At 36.9% G+C, this 15834-nt stretch overlaps 1 protein-coding gene across 2 annotated transcripts in view; it reads left to right on the plus strand.

Moving 5' to 3' along the window:
* The first annotated feature begins 1385 nt into the window (after positions 1-1385).
* The window catches only part of LOC121426467, a 51552-nt gene continuing 37103 nt past the window's right edge, over positions 1386-15834 (plus strand). The window contains exons 1-2 of one of the 2 annotated variants that reach the window (XM_041622785.1): positions 1386-1659; positions 15691-15797. The gene's annotated coding sequence lies outside the window, so the exon portion shown is untranslated. The remainder of the gene's footprint in view (positions 1660-15690; positions 15798-15834) is intronic. The other variant, XM_041622786.1, reaches the window with a different exon arrangement.

A 15834-nucleotide genomic window follows, 5' to 3' on the forward strand; every position in this document is an offset into this window, starting at 1 on the left:
CAGTTATACGCTGATCAATATACGCAGGCAATATCTAGAGATAAAATAATTGAGATTTGTATATATTCTCGCTGTACAAAATTGATGTTTGATCGGATCTCTTTATTTTTGCTTTATGCAGCTAGGACTAAAAAAAATCAAATCAAATCAAAATTATATTGAACAAATTAACATTATGTTTCTTTTGAAATAAGAAATTGGAATATGTGGAAATGTGCACCCAAACAAGACCACTCAAGATTAAAAATATCAATGCCTTGTAAAAATACAACTTACACTCTAAAAATCAAGGATTTAAAATAAATCTAGATCGGCTGTGGACAGTGACCAGCCGAATATCAGATTTAGTTTTAAACTTTGTAAACTTAGATATAAATCTAAAAGATTTCAATTTAAATCTTTTGAGATTTGAAAGTTCGGCTGGTCGATCTAACTAGTATCCACTGCCGATCTGGATTTATTTTAAATCCTTGATTTTTAGAGCGTACTGGGTTATATATATATGAATTTAAAGGGACGATGGGGGGGGGGGGTCCAACAGACTTCAGGGCGGGGAACTGTGTTGCCCCCGCTTCCTCACTTATATATTGTAAAATAACTGCTCTTAGTGCTTTCTCGGCACTTCATGCTGGTCACTTTTTCTCAAAAGAATATGAATTTTAAAATGATATAAATATGCATGCCATTATAGAGAAAATACATGAGACAATATAGGCCAATAAAACCCCGGGAATAAAAGGAAGGAGAATATAAATGACGGAAGAAAATATCAAATAAAAGAAGAAATATTTTTAAAAAATTATTTATGAGGCCTGTTGTCACCTGTCATTGATTATTTTTTTGTACTAGGTAGGCCTACAAAATAAATCACAAGCCCCCAAATAGTCCATATAAATCTAAAATATCAACACTCGCTTGACCTCCATGAAAAGTAGTTCTAAGTATAGTCTATAACCTAAACACTAATATAATATGCATGCATACACTATGAATAATTTAACAATCCAGCTCTATCGCTATTGCTGGGAGGTTTGCGATCTGCGGGTAGTTCTGGTCGTATAATTTGATCGGGAATTTGATGTCAAGTCGGGCAAGTGACAAGTCAGAGAATGTCAATCAGATATCGATATCAATATATTTGACATGAAAAGGGCTCCCATTTCATTTATCTGACAGCTTCACATGCATTCGGATCAAGTCGGGTCACATGCAGTATCGCAATTTCGAAAATGATCAGTCATGTCGATTTATTATAGACTGCGGATGTAGACTAGCTAACACAGGTGAATGGTCGGGGAAATCCCTGACTATGACGTAGAGTGAGTAGATCGAAGTTTCAGCTAGCAACGCATGCAATTTTCCATCATTCAACCACCGGCCTCCATCTCATCGGTCTTGTTGCACTGGTCAGCGAGCCGTACGGCCGCATTTCCAATTTAATACCAAAATCTTCAGTTCATATTTCGCACAAGCACGATTTCATGTGAACGTGTTTTTAAAAAAATAATATTGAGGTATTTTTCTACCTTGTTCAGACCATATTATAAAATATTAGGACGTCAAAATGAAGAACATTATTGGAGCTTTTATTTGACTGTCTTCGAATTCCTGTCGGTGCAGATAGCTCGACGATAGCCAAGCCCAAGTCAAGCGACATCGGTAAGTCACGTACGGCCGAGCTGTCCGAGCCAACCTCCTTCAAATATCGTAAATCTGAGCTGAGCTGAGCCAGGCAGAAGGCTGAAAGTTTAGGCTTTGGCCAGCCAGCGATGGTTAACCACCGATCATTCACCAGATCATGATCTAGTGAACGGCATGTCTTTCCAAAATAGCCTACAAAATCAGAAGGCTAGACAGGAATAACTGTCGTTTCTGCCTCAGTGCCTGGGGATTAATTTAAAAATTTCCATGATTTTTAACATCTTCCACATTTTTTAAATTTTTTTACGATTTACAGAGACTGAAGCTTACATTTGTTCTAACATTAACAAAGGCTTGTTCTTTTATGGTCAGACATAGTTTTTGCAAAAGAAATTATTTGCAACCAATTGCATTTTTTTAATGTAAATCTAGTAGTAGCAATTAAAGGGTTGATGTCCAGATTTGACCTAATACTTTGTAGATCTAGATCTATTGGATGCATGGAAAAGACACGATAGTTTTCTTTTAACTTTAAGTGCTTGTAACAAATTTTGTTTTCATTTAGTTTGTTCAGCCTTTATTTACATTAATACATTTAGACTACAACATTTTTCTAGACCATATAGCAAAACCTGCATTTGTATTGTAGCTAGGCTGTCTCTGGCATTTTGCCAAGTGTCCATCTGACTCCACTGGCCAGTGGCGACCTTCATAAATAAGTATTTTTTTCAAATTTTTCTGTCAAGTTTTTAACTTCATCAATGTAAAGGGAGGGAGAGAGAGAGAAAAAAATCATTTGTAACACAAAGGTCGGTGATTCATTGTAGAGTTTTACTCACTGTTGCGACTTTAACATTGAATCATTATTTGCTTGCCTTTGATCGTGATTTATGTGCAGTCAGTAACAACAAGAAATAACTGAGGGCTAAGTTTGTGGTATGCGGCCCTTATTATCGTGTTCTGATGCAGATGCTGAAATTATTTTTGATTGTTTTAGTACAGATTTAGTTCTAGAGCTAGATCTGCAAATTAATGATGAATTTACATCTGTTGAGACACAATATTGTACAATAAGCACTAATGAACATTCAAAGGTTAAAGATAAATGAAAGTAGTGGCAGTAGACACTGATTTCACGAGAAAGTCTGTAAAACCAGGCTTAATTGTCATTATACCATAGAGGATCTAGATCTGGTACAGTCACATAAACTGAACTTTGTGAAATCTTGAAATCTACGCTGAAAAATGTTCACACTGAATTTAACCAACACCGATGAGCGCACGTCGGACAGTGTATTATTATTGCTTTGAATGTCGGCCCGACGCTTGACCCAAATCCCGTGCTTATTTGCTAATTTCTCAGCAATTACACAATTTCTTCCAGAATCCTTTGGCACAAATTTTTTATTTATACAAACAGACACTTTAGTGGTCATTTCATTGGATTCTGTACAAACTCATTTTGCAATCATTACCACAATTGGAATTTATCCTGAATTTCCACTTGCCCTGATAATCACTGTAGGCATTGTCATTGACAGATAGATCACAAAATATCATAATTTTTTATTAAAGCAAAAAATTCAAACATTTGATTTGGGAAAATTCCTCTTAAACTAGAGCTGGGAATCCCGTTTTCCTTGTATGGATTTTTACCCAACATTCAATGAAACGATTCTAGATAAGGATTTATGTTTATATTAAACCAACTTGACATTGTGGGATTCCCCTATTGTTGAACGGTAGGCTATATTTGCTTGAGATAATGAATTGATCCATGAAGTGCTACATGTACGAATTGCAATTCAAAGAAGAGTGGTTTACGCTAGATGTATTCTCAGTTTTGTTCCTTCCGATGAAATCCCCTATTCTGTTCAGTAATGTTGACTATCCGTCTTATTCATGATAAGGGCATTAAGGCACATGTGTAGTGTATTTTTTTTTACACATCAAGAAATAATATCCCCATGGGGAATCCCAAGTCATAGAGAAAAGGTCTTGCAGTACCGTTAAACTGATTCTTGAGTTGTGTTCACACAACCATTTCATCCAAGAATTTTCGTTCTCAAAGATGTTATGAACATAGTTGCATACTTGTGTTCAAGCAAAAATTAGTTTTTGTCTTTGAAATAAATGTAGGCCTACATGTACATAAAAGTTTAGTGATTATAAATACAAACCAAGATTTCTAAGAATCTCGTGAACCTAAAATTTAAATGATAATTATTCTATTATCATAATACATACATGGGGTGATATAAAAAAGCACATTTTCTAGGGGCGGTGAAGCTGGCGATCCTGGGGGGTGGGGGGAAATGCCCCCCCCCACTTTTTGAAGCACTGAAGAAGTATTCTTTTTACGCAAGAAAAATGTCCCCCTCACCCTCATGAACTTGTACTGTGCTCCTTTCACCTGAGGAGGACCCGTTTTAGGTGTTACCAAGTGCCCTTTCTCGTATAAGTGCCAATTTCTTTTAGCAAAAATGCCCCCTCTAAAACGTGTTCTATACCCTTGTCACCTGAGAAGGACCCAATTTATGTGTTAGCAAGTACCCTTTCTCAAATCAGTGCCCCTTTTTACCGAAGAAAAGTGCCCCTTACGAACGTGTTCTATGCCCCTTCCATCTAAAGAAGAAACTGTTATACATGTACATGTATGTGTGAGCAAGTGCCGCATTGCCTTCTTGTATAAAGTGCCCTTCTCGAATCAGTGCCCTTTTTTATCCCCAAAAAAGTACCCCTCACGAATATGTTCTGTGCCCCTTAAGAAGGACCCGTTTTGTGTGAGCAAGTGCCCCTTGACTTCTTGTAAGTGCCCTATCTCACATCATTCCCTCTTATTTACCAAAGAAAAGTGCCCCACACGAAAATGTTCTGTGTCCCTTTCACCTGAGAAGGACCTACATGTATTTTACGTGTTAACGAGTTCCCCCTTGGAACAAGAAAACAATATCATCATTTTCATATGTTGTTACAAAACTTGTAAAGATAATCCTTCATGAGACTTGTGAGTGGGGTAGATAAGCAGAGGCGTACAGATGAGGGCTTGGGGGCTCTTGCCCCCTCTCCAAATTTTTCATGACCAACAAAAAAAAGAGAAAAGGAAAGAGAGATCGAAGGGTGAAATATGATATTATTTTCTGAATATTAGTTGTCAAAATCTGTCACAAAATTGCCACTGGCAAATCAGGGGGGGTGGTGGTAGGAAGGGGGGAGGGGGCACAGCCGGCCCGTGCCCCCCTTGCTTTTGAAAGGCACAATTAAAATTTGTAATGTAAATTGCTGTTTTGAAAGTGAAGACCTTTTTTTTTTTTGCTTGTCAAATTTTTTCTCGAAAAATCCTGGATCCGCCACTGGTTTGTGTGTAATTGACTTTTCTCACACTTGTATCAATCAGATGTACATGTATTGTGTGAATAGTTACACCTGGAAACGACTTCTAAAGTCAACATCTGGAAGATGTGACCAAGGCTTGAACCTTGAACTTCTGTATCCATGTGTTACTCCATGGATGTCTCGTGTAGTGTCTTGAAATAGGCAAGGATCTGTGATGAAAAATTGCTGTTACCACATTTGTGAATTACAATGCAGAGCACATAATTTTGATTGTTTATAATTTTGATAAATTGTCTGTGTGTTAACGCACCCGAAGACTGACATTTGCTTGAGATTTATACGTGGCTGTGTCGGTGCGTGTCGATCCTTTATTCTCCACCCAATCGACGTACATGTATAAGCAACTTGGAGGAAATCAACTACATGGATATTTCACAGTTGCTGGCTACTTGAGGGAATTTCCCTCGCCGCCGTGATTCAGCATTCAATGTCTCCAATTTGAATCTCAGATTTGAAAGCCCTTCTTCCTTGTCAATATTGCTTCTCTTGGGCAAGGACGTTTTGCCGTGATAATGTCATTGGTCGCTCGGTTGGTTATTTGCCGAGGCGTGATGAGCATCTAAAAATAGACTGAGAGGACTGTACACATGATTAAAAGTAGGTGGTTTCAGACCGCCTCGAAGTTCGCCAGTTCCAGGTATTCTCTGATCGGGAAATTTACCCCGATCAGAAAATACCAGGTATTTTGGTAATGTGAAAGCAAACTACGCGTAATCTCCCCGAAAGAAAATACCCGCTAAATAGTAGGTACTTGGTGAAATTACGAGAACTTTCGTGGGGATTTTTCCAAGGTCGCAGGTATTTTGGCGATGTGAAAGCAAATTACGGGAACTTTTATCCCAGCGTGTCGTTGGGCGCGGCGGCGTGGGTGGCTGCTGGGCTAGAGATTTTGAATCTCCCGCCTTGCCTGCTTATCAGACCACACTGCGCATGCTCGTAACTTCGGGAACTTATCCCGAAGGATGTGTTTCGGGGCGGTGTGAATGCAGGAATAATTAACGGGTATTTTTTAGCCTTAAAAAGTTCTCGTAATTTAACGGGGATTCTTGTGATCGAGGCGGTTTGAAACCGCCTACTGTGATGTGATGTGATACAGATGACTACGGATACATGGACAGGCCTATATTGGAAAAACACAAAGTGAGGAATTTGACATGTTTTAAAAATAAGGATTATCTGCAGTATAGACCTACTATGTTGTTTTATGTGTGATGGAGACTATGGCATTCAATTATTTTTGGAAGAAAAGATTATCATTTTTTCTGAAGATGGTTTAAGAAATAAAAGACAAGTGGAGAAAAACCTGGAAATGTATGTGTTTTTTTTTATTTATTGAACAATGCCTTTTTTCATTAACTGGCAAAACTCACTGCTATCAAATTTACATGCATGTATACATTTAATGTGGGGTGGGGGCAGTGGACAAATACCCCCCCCCCTTCCAGTTTAAAGTAATCTTTTAACTGCTAATGGTTTAGATATCTAACTGCTGCTAGAGTAGAGAGAAATTGGCCATTTGACTGAAAAGTTTGATTGAATTCAGATAAAAGAATAAGGAAGTTATCAATTTTTTGTCACAATAGGCATATTCACGCTTTCCTCTTCAGGGAAATGACATTTGCTTTTACATCAATTTAAAATATCACTTCTTAAAAAGTACCTTATGTTAGGCCTACCCTCAACCACGACACTCCCCCAATTACTAGTATTCTGTCTGTAACATGTGGTAATGGTTTACTGCATTCTACAGAGAAATTGACCATGTGACTAAATAATTTGATTGAATTCAGATAAAAGAATAAGGAAGTTATTAATTATTTATTGTTGCAATATGCATATTCTCACTTTCCTGTTCAGGAAATTGAACATTGCTTTAACATTGAAATATCACTTCATTTTTATTTTGATTTCAAATAGTGCAATTTTTCTCTTTTTTTCTTTTTACTCTTTTCCCCCTTTTTCTTTTTGATTTTTTTTGTACACTTACGTTGATGGGTGTGTGTTTGAGTTTTTACTGAGTTGTTCCATTCAGATTATTATTTTTGTCTGGGACCGACCTTTAACGTTGCCATCTGAAGGACGTGACAAGGTCTTGAACCTAGAACCTCTCAAACTTCCCCACACAGCTTGGATAACAGGGGCATGTCACAATGCCCAGTTATATTTGTGGTAGTCTCGTTTTCAAGACCCACTAGTCACTAAATCTTTCAATCAAGGTCTGCGCCTACAGACTATGATTTTGGTGCTTGCCACGTGAACCTTTCTTTCCATATGACTGAGACTGAACTCCAAAAAAGGGAACAAAAATTATTATTTAAAAGAGATGAATGTGATGAAATTAATGTGGTTTCATGCGTGTTTGATTTCATGCCTAAACATTTGCGTGCAATGATCCGGCATTAAAACAGCATTAATTTGTTGAAGTGACAGACGGCTGTCGGTTTGTAGGAGATTCTCGACCGATATTCTTTGCAATTAAAGGGCCTGTCATGGCCTGCTGTCTAGTAGTACTAACATCTGCCTCATTCTAACAATTTTACGGTATTAAGCAGCTACAAATTCAATTTGAACATGACCAAAGCATAAAGTTGTTATCATTGAGTTTAAATGTACATTTATAAGCTAACTGAAGAATGAATTCAAGCCTGGATGATTATATTTGTTTTTTGTCAGAAAATGTGCTTTGGCAGAATGGGATGTACATGTATTCTGTGTATAACTGTGTATAACTTGTCTTATTTTTTTAATGAAAGTCATAAATAATATTAAAGATATGTACCCAATGTAAGTGAAAACCATTCACTGGTGTTATTACAAATAGATCTCTAGTTAGTTCAAGATTTTTTTTTAGTGATTCAAAATGGACCCCTTTCTGCATTTTCCACTTTTAAAAAGACATTTACTTTTGACTAACAAAGAAAACAAGCATGAACACAACTGTATTGCAAACTAATCATCTTTGTAAATTGCTCGTGTGTGAAAATGCTCAGTGTTAAAGAAATAGATGAATTAGGGTAGTGAAAGAATTTGGCGAAGTGGAAATGAAACCAGCTTCACTGTGGGTCAATATTGATTGGATTGGTGTTTGGTAACATGCCAATCGTAGGGGATTTTTTTCTCTTTCTTTAGGGCCGTCTTACAAGCAGGGGTTGCAGGGGGGAGGGGGCAGTCAACCATCCCTATAAGTAGAGAAAAAAGGAGGAGAAATAATAAATGACTGGGAAAATGGGAACAAAGAAAGAAAGGAAGGAAGGAAGAAAGAAAGAGAGAGAGAGAGAAACAAAAAGAAAGATAGAAAGAAAGAAGAGTATGAAAAGGAAAAATCCAGGCTGTGTAACTTTACTATTACCCCTAGATATGCAATTATGCATCACCTTTTGGTCACCTCCCCCCCCCTCCCCCCATCAAAATATATTTTGGCACTGCCCCTGCTCACAAGAGGAAACTTTGAATTCATACGTTGCTCAATAATTGTTGTTTAAATAGTACACGTGTATTTTTTTACAAATTTTCAATAGAGAAATAAATCTTCGAAATTATCATGGTGTGGAATATGCTATTGAATCAAGAGGAAAAACAATGTTCCGTCAATTTTTAAAAGATACAGATATACCATGTTTCATACATTTTCTACTATTGTAAGTTGTAACATATTTGTAGGCTGTAGACAGTAACTTTTTTGTGGGGGGGGGGCAGGCCAATTTCTAGATGATTGATATACATGTACGTTTTAAAATCGTATCTTTACAAAAGTGGTATCTTTGAATATTATCGATAGACCTATTTCAACTTCAACTCTAACTTAATGACTGTGGTCGGTCATTGATTACCTAGCAAGATAAAATGAGTGCAAATTTACATCACTTTGATATCAGGGTCAAGTTTTATCATCCCACCCAAGGCAAAGAAAGGATAGTAGTGCCATGTTTACACAGTACTGAGTGACTCAGCTTGAGTGTTGAATCTTGGAGCTGGGTTGAACACTGCAGTGCAAAAGGGGCACATGTGCATGTGTTTATCCTGAAAAAAAAGGCGAGTTCAACAAGCCCAGGGAAATGTTTTCATTCTCATGAAAGGACTTGTCAGATGTTTTATCTGATAAGTCTTGATTTATCTGACAGCTACCATAGTAACATAGTAACAATGCCAATCAAAATCCAGGTAAGTTGTCAGATCTGACAACTTGTCTGGCAAAAATGTTCATGAATCACTCCTGAGATTGGACATTGATGTATGGCAGCTCTCTTTTCCAAAGCTAACATACAGGCCATTCAGACTGTCCCCCGTCACCTAGGATTGGCACTGGGTTAGGGATTGGTAATCGGGAGGCCCTCTACATGTATGTTAGCTTTGGGAAAGACAGCTTCCATACATAAACGTCCAATCTGGACTAGTTCAACATATGCTTGAGAGAATTTTGCGAATGTATTTTCTTTCTATGCCTGCAATCAAACAAAATATTCCTACTCGTGAGGTTGGGCTATGTTAATTTATAAAACTGCCATGGTGAAAGGCCCGTAAACACAAAGCATAGCAATGATCGTAGAACATTTTTCTATGATTGATTTGATTCCATTGACTGCAATGTACAATCAGTCATGAAAATCAAGTGTACGATTAATTTCTAACCTTTGTGTTGCAGAACCCTGGACAATCTTACATGTATAAGCAACAGTAGAAATTCACTGCCCTTCTTGATGAAAACCAAGCAAAGGCAGGGACTCAGTCAGGAAAGGAGAGCATTTTCGCATACATGTATGACCAAGACCTTGCGGGTTTAACACAGATTTCTATTCTCATGAAAAAAAGAGACGTTGACTGGGCAAATGGATTGAAACCTACGATTCTGGCTGATAAAAAGAAGGGTTTCGACATTTATTCCGTTTACATGACGTATATGAAATTTGCCTTTCTCAGCATGGGCTGTGTAACAAACACGATATAATTCTGAGAATTAATTTCACCTTGATTTGATAAGGCTATTTGTACCCTATTTTTCAAGAAATAACAATTTATCTGCGAAACCCCTTCTCCATGCATGGTATGTCATCGTGTTGGTGCAAGAACGCCCTCAGCAAGACATTTTCTCACTCAGCATTCGTGTAGAAACGCCCTTTTGCAATGCACTTTTCATGCTATAAAAGGGTGTTTTGCACAAAAGTGTGGTGTACAGGGTGTTCTTGTACTGACACGGCTTTGATAAAGACAACAAAATTGTGATTTGTGACCTATGATTTGATTATGCAATTACATACATCTACATTATGAAACCCCTCCTGCAGTCATACACCTAGACATACACATGTATCACCATTCTACAACAAAAGCCAAACTGTGATTTCTTTTGTTTGTGAAGTGTAGACCACTGCAATGCTTCCATAGAATTTAAGAATGCAAATATTGTCCTTTTCTCTGAAAATAGATTCACTATTTTGTTTGGCAACTCATGCGAAGTTCAAGTGGGACAGGTCAAGCATATCAGCTCGTTAGTGATTTATTTCAAGAGCTTGAATTTGCCAGTTCTATGGAACAAATTTGTACTTTAAAACCACGGAGTAAAGAGTCAATAATGTGAATTGATAGTCTATGTACAGTGTACATTAGGGCATTTTATCAGTGTGTAGGTCTGCACGAATCCTTTACCTGTGTAGTAGCAGAGCATATTGCACAAAGCGCCCAAATCTCCAAAATTTCCCATACATTGGCATATGCACAAAACTTGATGTGCAATATCGTGTCATATTTTACAGGCTAATGAATGGTGTTTTCTATTTACTGCATCATCATTCCATGTGAAAAATAACCTTTCATTCACCCATAAATTCTGTCATGATCAATTCGAAATCCTGGTTGATTTCCCCTTTAATCAGAAAGACTACATGACTGGTTAATCGGTCACAAACCATTGGTCCTGTGATCGAGCTTAATCTGGTGGTTTTCAAAAGTTCATCATTGGGCATTGTGTTGTAGTCGTCTATCAGATTGTTGCTGGTGTCTACAGTTAGACGGCAGGATACATTTGGGTCGTACTGAATTGATCAATACTTTCTAATCAAGAATTTCAAGAAAAATTGATTTCAGAGATGTTGAATGCTAACTCCATGTACAGTCACGTTTAATCAATGTATCATCAGTCATATAAACAAATTACGTCTTCCAAAACACAAAATGCTGAAAAGGTATGGTTTGAAAAGGGGGGGAGGAATTATGTGAATTTTGTGAGTCCACCTGTTGTTGAGCTTTGGATATTGGAGCTGCCCTGTCAAAATGGGTGTTGGCTCTATTGGTAGAGCATCCGTCTCTCAACCGGGAGGTCGGGAGTTCAAACCCCGCCATGTCAGACAAAAAGACGTTCATAGCTGGGAGTTGCTGCTACTCTGGTGTTCAGCGATACAAGGGATAGAGCTATGTTGATCTGGCACTGCACAGTGGCTGCCGGGCCTAAGATCAATCAGGCAAAAAAAAATCAGAGTATTTCTGTTTCAATCAATAAAATATGGATTTTCAATTTTTTTTCTTTTGAAAAGGGGCCAAATTGAACTAGTGGTAGGGTATGGAAAAAACCCATTAACAGTTTACAACAAAGATGCCATTGTCATCAGCATTTTGAGAGGGGTATGATTCAATATTTGTCCAGGGTTCCATGACGTTTGCTCCGACGACAATTGATCTGATGGAAAATATGCACATTCCCCTACAGAAATTTAAGCGTGCCGCTTGCTAGTAACTAGCATGCGACTAGCAGGACGCTCGCTCAATAAGCGAGTGCATGCTAGCGAACAGTCCCTGCTTGTTAAAAGATCGCTTAACTATTAGTCTGCACGCATATTACTGTACACGCTTATTAAGCTAGCCGCAAGCTTGCGCAAGCTACATGTAGTCGCACGCTTGCCGCAAGCTTGAAAATTTCTGTGGGGGTTGAAGCAAACATAAAATCTAACCTCCAAAACTAAATCCTAATAATTATTTTTACATTATTTTGAACCAAAAAATTTATTGCAATCTTAACTCTAACCCTCCAGAGCAAATGTCGCCGGAGCAAATGTGGTGTCACCTAGTCAAGACCTTGTGTCATGTATGTTTGCAAGAACACAATGCTTTTTTTAGGGTATAAATGAATAGTGTATGCATAAACAATAGGTACAGTAACAGAATACTGCAAAGGAATTAGGCTCTATCTGTATATATGAATTAAATTTATTGTTTCTGCTTTTTATCTTTGTCCATACAACTCATGCTGCCTATGTGTATTACAAAATATGAATAATATCTCATGCTACTAGAAAAAAACAAATAAAAAGTATTTTCTTGAATAAATAAGCGAAATTCGACAATTATGAAAGAAGAATAAGCAAGCATGCTAGATTACAAAAGGGTAATCCCCTTTTCCCTCCGCAGAAGTTTGATAAACTTTGTATCCTATTATAGTTGCCTATGCAATACATGTAGTCTAGTCTCAGAGCTCAAACCCTTGTCATTCATGCCAAAAACCGTCTGATTTTCAAGATTACGTAGATGACCTGGTCTACTGCACATTTTTATTGTATTTTTAAAATAAAATTTCTGTGTAAGAGATAAACTCCATCTGAGACACAGAGAAGTTATATATCAATATATTTTATGTTTAAATATTGATGATTTTATTAAAATGGTCTGTATCCTAAAGATTAGTACCTGTTCGCCATTGTGCCTACTTCTCCCAGTTGTCTCAAAGCTGCACTGCATGTTTAGAATGAATAAATTGGCACCCGTAAAAGCCTGACTCTGGATCCGAACCTGTACTTGTACTGTACATTATAGATTTGGGAATTTATTTTCAATATTAAAGAGATATTCCAGTAGTTGCAGTAAACACTGATTTCATGAGAAAGTCTGTAAAACAAGGCTTAATTGTCAGTACAGTGTATATCATCGAGGATCTAGATCTGGTACAGTTACATTAACTGAACTTTGTGAATCTTGAAATCTACGCTGAAAAATGTTCACACCGAAGATCCCCAACACAGATAAACGTACGTGGGACAATAGAGCGTCGGGCCCGACGCTCTACCCGAATCCTGTGCTTATTTGCTGATTTCTCAGCAATTACACAATTTCTTCCAGAATCCTTTGGCACATGCATTTTATTTATACAAACAGACACTTTGGTGGTCATTTCATTGGATTCTGTACGAACTCATTTTGATATCGTTACCAAAACTAGCATTTACCTTTAAAGCATAGATGACTACTGTACTCAACTTTCAAAACTTGTGACCATTTTGTTTTCAACATTAGAATTTTAGTGCCAATTTATTGGTTTTAGTACCTTCCCTTTGTGGTGTTATTATTTTTTTCTTCCTATTAATATTTTGCATAGGCCTATATAGATTTTGTATGCCAGAAAAGTACATGTAGGTCATATATATCAATATTTTGCTGTGATATTTTTTCCTATTGACTGCTTGTGAAATGTTTTTACACACAAAAAAAAATCATGAGCAAAATTAATAACCAACTTTATTTTATTCTAAAAAGTTATGTAATTTTGACTTATGACATTATTTGTAATTGTGTGTATAAAATGAATACACAATTTTAAATCAATATTAGGTAGCAAAGCCTATTTTCAGGTCTTACTAAACTTTTGTAAGATTTGAATGGAAAAGAAATGGAAACACCAGCAATGCATTAGTTTAAAGTTCCATATTTATAAACACACACAAAATAAAAGAAAAAACAGAAAAAAAACTATTTAGGGATAAAGTATTACACTGGTTCCTAAGGGCCGGGTGCAGAGTACATGTAGATAGCACAGGCACGGTGAGCTGGCCTGCATGCGACTGCCTGCTGGAAGATTGACAGTCGGTTCGATTTCCGTTTCTGTTGAAGTGACTCTCATTTTCGCACATTTGAGTTGGATAATGGCCTGTAGTCCTTCTATGGCACTCTTTTCTTTCTCCTTTCAGATGGGTCATGTAAAATAGAAAGGACATGTGATAGGCTAAAAAAGTGGCATGCCTGCAAGCGGCTTTACAACAAAAAAGAGAGACTAGTATACATTTATAGTATACAAATACACAATGACACTCGAGGATCTGGCTATGACTATTCCCATCGAAGAAACATCACATAGTACTATTCTCCCGAGGGCCATCGGCGCGAGGGAGAATAGTACTATGTGATGTTCCTGAGTGCGAATAGTTTTAGCCAGTTCCGAGAATGGGTCATTGTATATTTGTTTTATATCCCTTCCACTCATTCCATTTTACAGCGAAACGATTTTTAATAAGTTGATATAGAACAATCGTCGAGAAATTGAGAAAATGATAAGTCTTGCCGTATGGATCGTCTGTTCAGTGAGCGCACCTGCTTAGTGCAGCTCGCCGAAAGTTTCTCGTGGCATGCAGTGGAGAGTTCCGTTTGGCTGAGCAGCGCTCTGCTCGCATCGCGCCGCACACCTCGCTTATCTCGAGGTAGGGGGGGTCAAAAAACGTATAGTTCACTTTTTTCCTAGGGAAAAATGGACTATGCGTGACGTCAGCAAGGAAATGAACTATATCGCAGCAAACATCGTAGTAAAACTATTCTTTTTCTCCTTGTTTACACTCTCAATACAACAATCTTAAGGCTTTAAGCAAGGGATATAATAGTTCTTATTTAATACTGATACTTTAATGAGCTTATTCAGTAGATATATTGTAGTCAAGCCAAACCGGTAGTGCAGCTTTAAAATACATGAATAGAATTGACAAGATTCCATGATGCATGTCATCTTATTGTGTGATGAGGCTATTTTAAGAGCTTAATGGGTAAACATGAATTACATATCATCATTTCCATATAAGGCTTCCTAGTTACATGGATACGGCATAAATATTTAGTGATTATCCAGAAAACTTTTGTTGAATTTTCCATTTTTGAATGAAGAGAACTCTGATCTCATCGAATAATCATTCCATTTTTACAAAATTACTCCACCCATTTTTCTCCTAAAAATAGAATATGTGAGACATTTATAATTCTTTAATACTACATTTATAAAAAAAACTTCACCAGATTTTAGACAGTCTTTTAGAGTGCTATGGCTATGCGCTGTAACAATTTCAAGTATTATTATTTATTAATAAGTGTTGTGAAATGGTGTACATAAAGAAGAGAAAAAGTGAAGATACCTTAAAATAAAATTCAAGAAATGATTTCAAAAAATGACAAGGCTATACTATAAATAAAGATATCTCCTGTGAACATTTAGAAGTGGTAATTCTGCCTTTGGTCATACGCGGCTTGATAAATCAACTTCATCTATAGATTAGTTAGTAGGGTTGCCAGAATTCTACCATATTTTTTCATTATTTTTCAATACTTTTTTGTTGAATATTGAATCCTTTTTGATATAGGGGCTTTTTAAAATTGGTCATGCAATTTTCTTGGTGACATTTGCGATTGTGTGCAAGTAAATGGTCATAAAAAATCATTGTAAATAGTTGGTGAACTAATTGAGATTGCCCTTGGGAATTTACTTATTTGTTTTGATTTTAGATACAGTACTATCAAATATACATGTAATTCAACAAGAAAAAAACTTTTTAGAGGAAGGACAGAAAGAATTAATGACTATATATTATAATGAATATCATTTATTCATGAATTGGGTCTAATTTTGTTTTACAGATTTCTGTGGTATGAACATTGGTTATGGTCTGTATGCAGTGATGATGGGCTGGATGACATTGAAGTCTTAGAATTACATTACGTTTTGGAGGAAAGCTTGAACTAAGGTATACCTGATTTTTTTTTCTGAAAATATGTAAGCAA

Source organism: Lytechinus variegatus, chromosome 13 (genome assembly GCF_018143015.1).
Source record: "Lytechinus variegatus isolate NC3 chromosome 13, Lvar_3.0, whole genome shotgun sequence".
NCBI lineage: Eukaryota > Metazoa > Echinodermata > Echinoidea > Temnopleuroida > Toxopneustidae > Lytechinus > Lytechinus variegatus.